The 12,515-nt window shown below is 40.5% G+C and overlaps 1 pseudogene; it reads right to left on the bottom strand.

Annotated features, from left to right (window-relative positions):
• Positions 1-316: 316 nt before the first annotated feature.
• Positions 317-1,204, bottom strand: LOC123971790 (annotated as a pseudogene).
• Between the last annotated feature and the right edge of the window lie 11,311 nt (positions 1,205-12,515).

Genomic DNA, 12,515 nt, shown 5'->3' with positions numbered 1-12,515 from the left:
TAATAACAATAAGACTAGCAACAATAGTCGTTGCAGCAGAGGGTGTCGAGCAGGAACACGGGGGCAGCAGGTGACCCGCAACCACAGATCCAGACTCCACAGCTCCAGAGCCAGAAAACCTGCAGGAAGTGATAGGAGGAGAGAGGAGAGGGACGAGAAAGCACAAGACTACCGGAAAGGGGAGAAGTTGTGTTAGTAACATGCAATAATGGGATGAGGTTGCATACAGAGGGAGAGAAAGTAGAGGAGAGAGGAGCTCAGTGCATCATGGGAAATCCCCAGCAGTCTAGGCCTATAGCAGTAAAACGTAGTAGCCCTAACTATAAGCTTTATCAAAGAGGAAAGTCTTAAGCCTACTCTTAAATGTGGAGATGGTGTCTGCCTCCTGAACCCAAACTGGAACCTGGTTCTACAGGAGAGGAGCTTGATAGCTGAACGCTCTGGCTCCTAGTCTACTTTTGGAGACTCTAGGAACCACAAGTAACCCTGCATTCTGGGAGCGCAGTGCTCTGGTGGGGTAGTAAGGTACTATGAGCTCTTTAAGATAAGATGGTGCCTGACCATTAAGAGCTTTGTAGGTAATAAGAATGATTTTAAATTCTATTCTGGATTTTACTGGAAGCCAATGCAAAGAAGCTAAAACAGGAGAAATATGATCTCTTTTCCTGGTTCCTGTCAGAACACGTGCTGCAGCATTCTGGATCAGCTGAAGAGTCTTAATGGACTTTTTCGAGCAGCCTGATAATAGGGAATTGCAGTAATCCAGCCTAGAAGTAACAAATGCATGGACTAGTTTTTCTGCATAATTTTTAGACAGGATGTTCCTGATTTTCACAATATTACGTAGGTGAAAAAAGGCGGTCCTTGAAATTTGCTTAATGTGAGACTTAAACGACATGTCCTGATAACTCCAAGATTCCTCACGGTGGTGCTGGAGGCCAGGGCGATGCCATCAAGGGAAACTATCTTTAGATAATGCGTCACGGAGGTGCTTGGGCCCCACAACAATTACTTCAGTTTTATCTGAGTTTAACATTAGAAAATTACAGGTCATCCAGGTTTTAACATCCTGAAGGAACATTTGAAGTTTAGCTAACTGATTAGTTTCATCTGGCTTGATCGATACATATAACTGAGTATCATCTGCATAACAATGAAAGTTTATGGAATATTTCCTGATAATATTGCCTAAAGGAAGCATACATAAAGTGAACAGGATTGGTCCAAGGACAGATCCTTGTGGAACTCCATGAACTAACTTTGGAGGACTAATCATGGAGGACTCATCGTTAACATGTACAAACTGAAATCGGTCTGATAAATAGGACTTTAATGCCAATGAAGTGGTCCAGTCTCTGCAATAGGATCTGATGGTCAATGGTATCGAATGCAGCACTAAGATCTAATAAAACCAGTACAGAGACAAGTCCTTTGTCTGATGCAATAAGGAGGTCGTTAGTAATTTTCACCAGTGCTGTCTCTGTGCTATGATGAGCTCTAAATCCTGACTGAAAATCCTCAAACTATTGCTCTGTAGAAGGTCACACAGCTGTTTAGCAACTGCTTTCTCCAGGATCTTAGAGAGAAATGGAAGGTTAGATATAGGTGTATAGTTGGCTAAAACATCTGGATCAAGTTTGGGCTTTTTCAGAAGAGGTTTAATTACAGCTACTTTAAAGTACTGTGGTACATAGCCTGTTGATAAAGATAGATTGATCATATCTAGTATAGAAGTGCTGGGTAAAACTTCTTTAAGCAGCCTAGTCGGGATGGGGTCTAAGAGGCAGGTTGATGGTTTAGATGAAGAAATTATTGAAGTTAGTTGGTAAAGACTGAGGGAAGCAAAGCAGTCTAAACATATATCTGGTTTTACAGCTGTTTCTGGATGACCATCCATCCATTCAACTTTGGGGAGTAAACTGACATTCTAGGACACTTCCTTGTAGTGGTACATCTCCCACACAACCATACAAAACATCTGGTCTTGACGTGCATATGTTTGTTGTAAGGGTCAAATATGTTATCTTTTAAAGTCATTGTTAGGGTAGATGAAAAAGGTCTGGAGTTTGCACTAAAACATTGAATACTAAAAACGTGAATATTGGAGGACTGAATTAGGGAGTAAATAGCATCAGGGAGAGGGAATGCATATGTGAAATCGCTGAGCCATGGGGATTTTATGCTTTGCTCTGCCAACTTTGTAACTAAAAAAAAAACAGTCTGACTGAGCTGAAGTTCCATCCTCAACTGATCACCTGGTAGTTAATTAAGCTGTGCATACCCACACTGGTTTTTCCGTTTTGGTGCTTAAACTTCTCAGTTCGGTTGGAGTTTACTGGGTGTTTGCAGAGGCCACTGCGCTTCATTTACTTTTAAAGAAAAAAGTGTTAGTTGTCCTGCTCCACCAGCTACAACAAAACTAACAGGAAAGGTAATGAGTTGTCAAACACATATGATCGGGCTTGAGTGTTGGGCCAGGCCAGTGTTAAAATTCCAAAATGAAATGGGTAAATCAAAGCCTAAACAACATGGGGTAGCTATTGTCACTCCGAACTGTAGAAGCAAGCATAGTTCTGCCATTATGAAAAGCTGTGCAATTTATTTAAATTTTATGTGCCATCATTTTGCAGAAGAAGTTGTCGGAATAAAGTTTCGAAATGCAAAAGATAGAATACAAGTTACAGAAATATTTAGAAAGCAAGTGCAAGCGAGACAGCACATAATGAAATGTGATTTAGAATAGGGAAAGAGTAGGACATGTAATAAAGCAGAGGAGGAGGAGGAGGGAGGCAAGATGAGCAGAGAGGGGAAGCAGATCAAAAAGATTTAGGTCCAACTAGCAAAGAAAAAACATGTAAATTAGGGCAAGAGGGAGGAAGGTGATGGGGGATAATAAGTGATAAATGTGTAGAGGAATAGGATGGAAGGGGTTAGCATCAAAATAACGAGGGATAAAAACAAAAAGAGAAAGCAGGAAATAACAAAGGAGAGTGTGGCAAAGAGATTGTGTGGAAGAGAAAGGAAATGAGACGCTGTTAGGAGACGCAGAGGCAGGATGCCAATATGATGTCTTCATCTTTCTGTTAACGTCATGTCAAGTGTATGGCAGCAGATGACCAGGACATGCAGTGGGCAGGTGAGAAACTTTATACAGGGAGTATCAGTCTCCCTCGCCTTCACTTCTTTAATACTCACTTGCTATTTTAAACTTTATCATTCTGTGCCTGTTCTTCATCACTCTTGTCCTTTCCCCCCTTGTTCTTTACTTTGATTGTACGACTGTCATACATTTGTCATGGCAGGATAATTGGAGGTGAATCTCATTCCTCTATGGTGGGTTTTGGTTTCAACTGTTTTGTTTTTGTCTTGCTTTTTTGCATTTCTGCCTGCCTATTGGGTACTTTACAGTGCAGAAAGGTCAGACTTCAGCCCAGAACATTGTGCACCAGCTAATAAGTCATCAATAAAATAAAGTTATACTCCTATATTTATTCCCCATAAATAAGTTTAAAAAAATAGTTTTGCTCTGTGCCGCACTTGCATCTGTTTCTTCAAGCACTTAACTGAAGGAACACTCCACAAATTTTACAAACACAGGTTTAGGTTAGAGTTTACTCGTCTACTCAGCCTGTAACTTCTTCGTATGCTCTGGAGGGAGCACTTCAAAGTCTGACAAAATCACTTGATGGTGTCACAGTGATGTCACCAGGGTAATCATGTTTTGGGTTTGAGACATATTTCTGACAGACAGAGGTGGGAAGTTTAAAAGATGAAGCCATTTAAAAGGCAGAGAAGGTCTAATAAAAGACATAATTGAATTGCATTATGGGAATTGTAGGATACAGTCTTTGAGGCTTAATTACTAGAGGACTAAAAGTGAGGAAATATTCAGCCTCTGCTGCATCAATTTTTACCTTTTTTTTTAAAAGGATCTGTGTATTGTTGATAGATAAGGAGACTGCCCTCACCAGAAAAACGACAATATAGGTCCTTTGTCATTACAACACCTAATTACCTTTATTGTGGCAGCGGGCTCTAGTGGTTGTACTACGGTGGCAAAGGAGGAAGTCAGGTGACATAATAAATAGACAGAAAGTCTGCACAATGAGGCAGGATGGTATAGAGACAAATTGTCAGATAGGTAAGACCACGGACTTTCACTTAGCGTTCAAGTGTTGAGCTATTTAGAGTTTTAACTTAAATAGTGTTACTGGCTTTCATCATGTGACTTCTTTTACTGACTTCCTTCACATGACTTCTGACATGACATGACTACATCACGTGACTTGCGTAAAGTACTTATTTTAACCTAAACCTAATCAAATAGTTTTTGTTGCCTAAACCTAACCAAACTGTGACTGTCTCATAACATTAACCATGTGTTTAATGTTTAATGACCTGACTTAGGATGGTGCCTTTACAAACTCTCCGGAGAAGGTATGCAGGTGCTTGTATTATACTTTCTCACAAGCAAAAGTGTCTTGATGATGATACTTTTTACTGTTATCTATTAGAAGGATGCAACATAGTATATTCAGTAAATCGTATATCAATATAAGCAACGACAAAGACATCTTAAGTAGCTTTATGAAAAAAATGCATCCCAACCATTGACACGATAGAATTGCAGTAATTCATGCAATCTGAAATGGTTTACTTCTCTCCATCGACCCAAGTGACCTCTCTTCTTCAATCCCTGATACAGAATGTCTGTTCCAATTTAAATATTTGACTTGGATGGAATGTTTTTGCTCAGTAATATTGTTGATGTTACAGGAAACTGAAATACTCCAGGGACCTGTTGCCAGTATTCTTTTATTCACTTTGACTTTAAACGTCTACTGTAGAATTTGTGGTACCTGTAACACCCCTACAAACAGAATAAATCCCAATAGATATATGTGCACAGGGACATTTGAGTGAATTTACATGCTTACAGTTGCTGAAAATGGAGGTGCGTGCTCAAGACTAACAATGTGTGAAGCATCATAGAAGGCTATGAACCCTGTGGTTGTGTGTGCGTGTGTGCGTGCGCGTGTGCAATTAGAGAGATCCCCTTCAGCTGGAAAGTTTCAAGCATCTGCCCCTCTAAAGTGTCCTTCAGCAAATCCCAAGTCCTAGTAACAGTGTTGAATGCTGGACTTCAAAACACTATTAGCTCTATACAAAAGTCATGTTTTCTAAGGCATTGCTTTTATCTCACAAGGCTGAATACCAGTTTCCCCACGCATACGTGCTGTTGCTAGTGGCTAAAGGCATTTTAAGTGAGACTATATAAGTTTCTGAACCACAGGCGTTGTGGCCACAAATCATGGGATATTAACTTTGTTTGAGATCAGTCAGGCCTGTGCAGAATCGATCAGTGGTGATCAGTGCACATTGCTTGCTGGTTTGATTTGTTTTTGACTTGCCCCCGACATGCTGTGGTGTTGTGCTGGCATCAGCAAATATCACCTCAAAAGCTTAAGGCAGCTGCAGTTTTCTTAGCCAGGCAGGGAAGCTGCTCTCCACCGACTGAAAGGCCACAGTACATGATGGGAAATGCCTGGCTGTCCACTGACCTAAAAGAATACTGGCTCAGATACATGACCAAAAACATTTTGTAGCATTCCTCCCTTTCTCTTTGATTGCAAAGATTTTATTAGTTTATTGTGAGGTTTATCCTGTCTACTCAAATGCTCTGTAGTTGATGAATATCTTTATCAGCTTCAGAAAAGCTGAATAAAGTCATTATGAATATAAAGAAGAAAGAAATATGTCTTAAAGTGAGGTGAGTAAAAGCAAAATGATTTTTATCAAGGGTAGTTCCTTTTGGTCTGCTGATGAAAGAATCAAGGCCTTTGTATAACTGCAACATACAATGAACAAAATTATAAACGCAACACTTATGTTTTTGCCATCATTCATTATGAGCTGAACTCAAAGATCTAAGACTTTCTCTAGTACAGAAAAGGCCTATTTCTCTCAAATATTGTTCACAAATCTGTCAAAATCTGTGTTAGTGAGCACTTTTGCTTTGCTGAGATAATCCATCCACCTCAAAAAGGATCAGACAGCATGGGTGTTGCACAGGTGTCCCTTAAGCTGGCCACAATAAAAGGCAGTTAAAAATTAACATCTTAACCATGGCACTGCTTCAGTGCATATTTCTGAAAAATCTGGTTTCAGATTGGAAATGACGGCAGAACAATAGAATCAAATCAAACGGTTTCTAAAAGTGTACTTTTTGATCTCAATCTCTACTGTACCATTTAAAGGCCATTAACTGTAACTGGTAACTGCGGACTGATTGCAACATGCTGTATGCGAGTACTGAACTTCACCTGCTGAATTCTGTCTTCAATCCCTGATTTCATTTAGAGCATCAAACACTTTATTTTCTGCGTTCTGATGAATTTTTCTGCACCAGTTTATGGTGATTATTTTAATTTATATAAAGAAACACAAAATTCAGGTGGCAGAAAACAATTCAAACTCATTATAATACAGTGCAGCTCTCAGTCATTCTGTGCTGCTTTCAGATCTGTTTCTCCTGTAGATCAACTTTTCTCATGTAATATCACCCCTGCTGAGTCATGATTTAGTCACCTCAATGATAAATTATAACATTTTAATTTAGCTTTTGTCACAGCCCTGCCCTTGGACTGTAACAAAAATGGGAGACACACAGGTAAACTAAATAACAAAGTGATATATTAAAGAGGTGATATTATGCTCATTTTCAGGTTCAAAATCTTGTTAAGGGGATGTACCAGAACAGGTTTACATGGTTCGGTTTTCAAAAAACACCATATTTTTTGTCATACTGCATATTGCTGGTGCTCCTCTTTTGACCCTGTGGTTGAAGGCTTTGTTTTAGCTATGGAGTGAAACATTGTCTCTAAATTTGTTGGGAGTTGCACATGTGCAGTTCCTAGTTAAGGACTACTAGCCAATCAGAAGCAGACAAGGGTGGGTCAGTGAGAAGCCTGTAAACAGCTTCGATTCAGCTGTAGGCTACATGTTGCTGACCAGCTTTGCAACATAGACTGGAGCATAGGGTTGACCCCGAATAGTCGAAGATTCGATGCTTCGATGGGCAGAGCCTGATTCAACTGTCAATCCCACGGCGATATGGGGGTGTTCAATGTATGATTTTACATAGAACTACCAGTTTTCTCCCAATAAGTTAATATACTGCATATTACAATATACATTTCAATGTTTAATGCTACAAATAAACATGTAAAAAGAATAAAACTTTCAATAAATGTTTTTAAAGTGCGTGAATAAATCTAAAATTGTAACCCTAACCCTGGGTCGTCAGTGCGCATGTGTAAGCATAGTTTGTATGTGTGTAGTAGCAGTGGAGTAACACTTGCTGAAGAGACGGAGCCCCAGCTTCACTGGTGTTGTGCCGAGTTGTCCACACCTCGCGGGACTTTCGCATAATTTATCACCGTCGATGAACCACACAAAGAATATTTTATGTGCAGCGTTTTGTATGCTCGTGACATTGCAAGTTCATTCTTCCAAGAACGACTAGCAAGAACGTTCTCCCCAAGAACACAAGTCCATTCTTTGCATTCTAGGTTTTGAGAAACACCCCATATAATCTCCTGGACGTTATTAGCTCCTGTGTTTCAGCAGCTTTTCTGCTCATGTTCAAAACTTTCTGCACATTTAAAATCTCTCCACATAGGAGTGTTGTCTGACATGTCAAGATAAAAAAGGCGGAATATTAAAAGACTAACATCATCATTTAATGAGAAGTTTACCTACCCTTTACTCTGCGGTGCATTACGTTATTTATCTGCTGGTAGTAACGTTATCCCCTTCAGACTGTTTGACCGACCAGTTTGGGACTGCATACTGCATGTAGAAACGAAAGTAAATTAAACACTTTTGATCAGGCAGAAATCTCACCACAAATCCACACATGTTTACTTTAGCAGCTCAGATAAAGTGCAGCTCACAGTTCCAAACAAGGCTGGCTTCAGTTTTTAGATGTTTATGCTGCAAAACTCTATCAGCTACGTTACCACTCGTCACAGATGTCTGGACTCACAGCTCGAGTGGGCTAATGGATGTCAATTAGGTGTGCAGAGTCAGTTATACATTTGTATTTCACTGCATGAGAAAATTAATATGTGACTTGACAGCTTGTGAAAAATGTCATTTGCGTGAATCTCGCGAGACAGCTTTTTACTGGACGAGAAATAGCTTCACAATTTAATCTCACGAGATCTCATGGCGCAAGATCTCGTCACTCTCCTACAAGGCCTTAGTAGCCTACTTCTTCCCAAGGATTGGGATGTCATTTTCCAAGAGAGCTGATTGGTCAGTAAGCAGTGTTTTTATAGAGTGGATCTCTTGTCTGGAACATAACCTGCTGTGGAGTTGTGTATAAGTTACCATGGCAACCCCGATGAGAAGTGAACCACCCTCGTGGTACTGAAAACTCAGGGTTAACCCCAAAGTTATCTTGCTAAGCTCAAATCCTGCTTTGTGGTGCAGTCTAGGTGCAGGCATTGACTGTATAAAAGAAGTGGACGTCGTGACGTCACCCGTTGGTTTCTGGACTGCTGTTATGAAGCCTTGAGTTTGGGAGCATCTCTGATTTTCTCAAACCCATAAAAGGCAAGGCAAGTTTATTTGTATAGCACATTTAAGTAACAAGATCATTCAAAAACAATTAAATGCAATTAAAAAGAGATAGAAAATAAATTAAAGCTGCAAGCAGCGTTGGGCGGGCCCTCGCACGTGTAGCGTATCAGGGTGTGAGGCGGCCGCGTTGCATATTCTGGAGCTCTTCCTGTGTCCCTTTTGTGGCACTACATAGCACTTGGCGCTATGACTATAATTGAATATTGCCGTGTAGATGTGTTCAGGGCGGGACAGTTATCAAGACGTAAAGTTTTGTTCAGATGTGAGCATGTACACTGAAATTACAACAACTTCCTGTGTCATGGCGAAGAGTTGATCTTTGATGCCACGCCACGGATACGCCCATCGACGAAAACTCACAGATAGCACAACTTTTTATCGTCAATTCCTTCAGAAGGCACAGCAGAAATCTGAAGTTGATCGGACTAAATCCCTAGGAGAAGTTCATTAAAGTACAGTGTGTGTAAATCATCCAAAAATAACTGTAAAATTCAAAATGGCCGACTACCTGTTGGGTTTAGGGCATCACTCCAAGAGGCTTTTTTGGTACGTCTGATACATGTGCCACAGAAATTTCATGCATCTTGGAGATTCAGTAAGCAGGGGGTGCATCGTTGAAGGCACACTTCCTGATGCCAGCAGATGGCATATTAGGTTAAGCAAATTTTGACCTATAGATGTGTTCAGGGCGTGACCCTTATCAAATGTGTGAAATTTGGTAGAGATATGAGTATGTACAGTGAAGTTACAACAACTTCCTGTGTTATGGCGAAGCATCAAACTTTGACGCCACGCCAAGGACACACCGTTATCGGAAAACTCACAAGATTCACAACATAACATCATCAATGTCTTAAGGCTCTTCTGACACTGTTTTGAAGCAGGTGAGGCAAACATGTTGGCAGTAGTACATAACAGCATAAAACTTGACACTTCCTGTTGCCAGCAGGAGGCACTATGACATTGTGTGTTTGTTGGCATATGGATTTATTCAGGGCGGGACTCTTACCCTACATGTACAGTTTGTTGCAGACCTGAGCATGCACACTGACGTTATAACAACTTCCAGTTTCATGGCGAATCACTGATCTTGGACGCCACGCCACGGACACGCCCATTGATGAAAACTCACAGATAGCACAACTTGTCATTGTCAATGCCTTTAGAAGTCACAGCAGAAATTTTAAGTCGATCGGACTAAATCTGTAGGACGAGTTTGTTAAAGTAGGCACCCTGTAAACGGTGAAAAAGAGGTTAAAATCGCACTTTCAATTAAAAATGGCTGACTTCCTGTTGAGTTTAGGGTATGGGTTCTTGAGGCTTTTGTGTGTGTCTTGATATGATACATGTCCCCAGAAAAATTTTGTGCATGTAGGTTGTAGGGGCTAATTTTTTCCAACTTTGCAGGTGGCGCTATAGAGCCATTTTTCCACGCCCATGTGCGAGACCCTGAAAATACGTAATTTTTCACCAGACCTGACATGTCTGCAAAGTTTGGGGACATTGAGGCCATCAAAAGTGCGATTCATTTGGGAGGGAGAAAGAAAGAAAGAGAAAGAAAGAAATAAAGAAAGAATAATAATAATCCTTACAATTTCAGGGTCCTCGCATGTCTCATGGGCCCTAATAAAAACAAGATTAAACAGGACAGTAAAATTAACAGCGCAGTGTAAGATATTCCTCTCCCTTTCTTGCTTTCTGTCTCTATATCTTTAACTTTCTTTCTTTCCACAACCTGAATAGATTACAAGATTTGTACCGCATATCTAGAGACATGATATACAGCACAGCAAAGAATCACATTTTGGAGGGTATAAAAATACTAAATGATAAAAGAAAATGTCTGTTGAATTGAATTGATCCATATACATCATCAGTGATGAAGAATGCTGATGAGCTGTAACTTATCTGGGCAAAAAAAATCAGGACCAAGAGGCAGAAGAGGAAGGAGGAGGAAAAAAAGCAGTGGCATACAGGGAAACGGGGGGGTAGAAGGAGGTTAGTGGGAGCACTACAAATGGCCTGGAAAAAAATCTTTTAGTCTCCTAGTCCTGGAGGTGCTTCGACAATGGATGAGAAAACATTAACTGCTGTGGTGATACATCTTTAATGGCACTTCATGGGCCCTGTCTTCAGCTAAAACAATTGAGCCATTCTAGCGGGGACTGGGTAATATACCAAAAAAGAAGATGAGAGCTGGTGCGTGTGGGGCAACGGTGGAGAAGATGACTGGAGAACAGAGGGGGAAAAAACAACTTAGCAAAACAAAAAGATGACTTGGTGCAGACATTAACTTCCTTAAAAAGTTGTTTCCATTGCAGGAGGAGTGTCGATATGCAGCCATCCATAACTGAAGAACACCAACAGATTGCTTGGCTCCCAGCTCATGCAATTGTTCCAAGGCTTGGAAGGAAAGAAACATGGTACTTCCATCCAAGGAATGACATAATAGGATTCAGAATACGACATGTACAATGAATTAATGAACAAATGGTCTTTTACAGTCTCCTCCGTTGGTTTGTTTCCAACCTTGACACTGATAAATAAAAATCAAATACACTTCAAATACACTCTATTGTTTCTCGACAACTTGGCCATGTCTTTTTGGTGAATTTGAAGGTATACATTACAAAATGCCATTTAATATAGGCTAATGGACCAAAATCATGTTAACTGATCAACCATATCATCATTACTGTATTATATAGTCCACATGCTGTAGTAAAAAGGTTTCCTGACCTGCAGATAATGTCAACTCTGCACTGGCTACAATTAACAACTATTTTGATAGTCGATTATTCTATTGATTATTGAAACGAATAATGGACTGTTCGGATTACGAATTGCAAAATTACACAATACCTCTCATCAGCTTTTAAATTAAACTTGAGGTTGTTTAAGGCATGTGCTAATTAACAGTCAAGACAATATAATAATAAAATACATCTTTTAATGAATGTTTCCACTGAAATCAAGTCCTTTCATGGACCAAACAAGTATGTACAGTAAGACATACACTCACCTAAAGGATTATTAGGAACACCATACTAATACTGTGTTTGACCCCCTTTCGCCTTCAGAACTTCTACGTGGCATTGATTCAACAAGGTGCTGAAAGCATTCTTTAGAAATGTTGGCCCATATTGATAGGATAGCATCTTGCAGTTGATGGAGATTTGTGGGATGCACATCCAGGGCACGAAGCTCCCGTTCCACCACATCCCAAAGATGCTCTATTGGGTTGACATCTGGTGACTGTGGGGGCCATTTTAGTACAGTGAACTCATTGTCATGTTCAAGAAACCAATTTGAAATGATTGGAGCTTTGTGACATGGTGCATTATCCTGCTGGAAGTAGCCGTCAGAGGATGGGTACATGGTGGCCATAAAGGGATGGACGTGGTCAGAAACAATGCTCAGGTAGGCCGTGGCATTTAAACGATGCCCAATTGGCACTAAGGGGCCTAAAGTGTGCCAAGAAAACATCCCCCACACCATTACACCACCACCACCAGCCTGCACAGTGGTAACAAGGCATGATGGATCCATGTTCTCATTCTGTTGACGCCAAATTCTGACTCTACCATCTGAATGTCTCAACAGAAATCGAGACTCATCAGACCAGGCAACATTTTTCCAGTCTTCAACTGTCCAATTTTGGTGAGCTCTTGCAAATTGTAGCCTCTTTTTCCTATTTGTAGTGAAGATGAGTGGTACCCGGTGGGGTCTTCTGCTGTTGTAGCCCATCCGCCTCAAGGTTGTGTGTGTTGTGGCTTCACAAATGCTTTGCTGCATACCTCGGTTGTAACGAGAGGTTATTTCAGTCAAAGTTGCTCTTCTATCAGCTTGAATCAGTCGGCCCATTCTCC

Source organism: Micropterus dolomieu, linkage group LG05 (assembly GCF_021292245.1).
Source record: "Micropterus dolomieu isolate WLL.071019.BEF.003 ecotype Adirondacks linkage group LG05, ASM2129224v1, whole genome shotgun sequence".
NCBI classification, from domain to species: domain Eukaryota; kingdom Metazoa; phylum Chordata; class Actinopteri; order Centrarchiformes; family Centrarchidae; genus Micropterus; species Micropterus dolomieu.
Note: the sequence above shows the minus strand (reverse complement) of the source record. Positions and strands in the feature narration are given on the sequence as shown.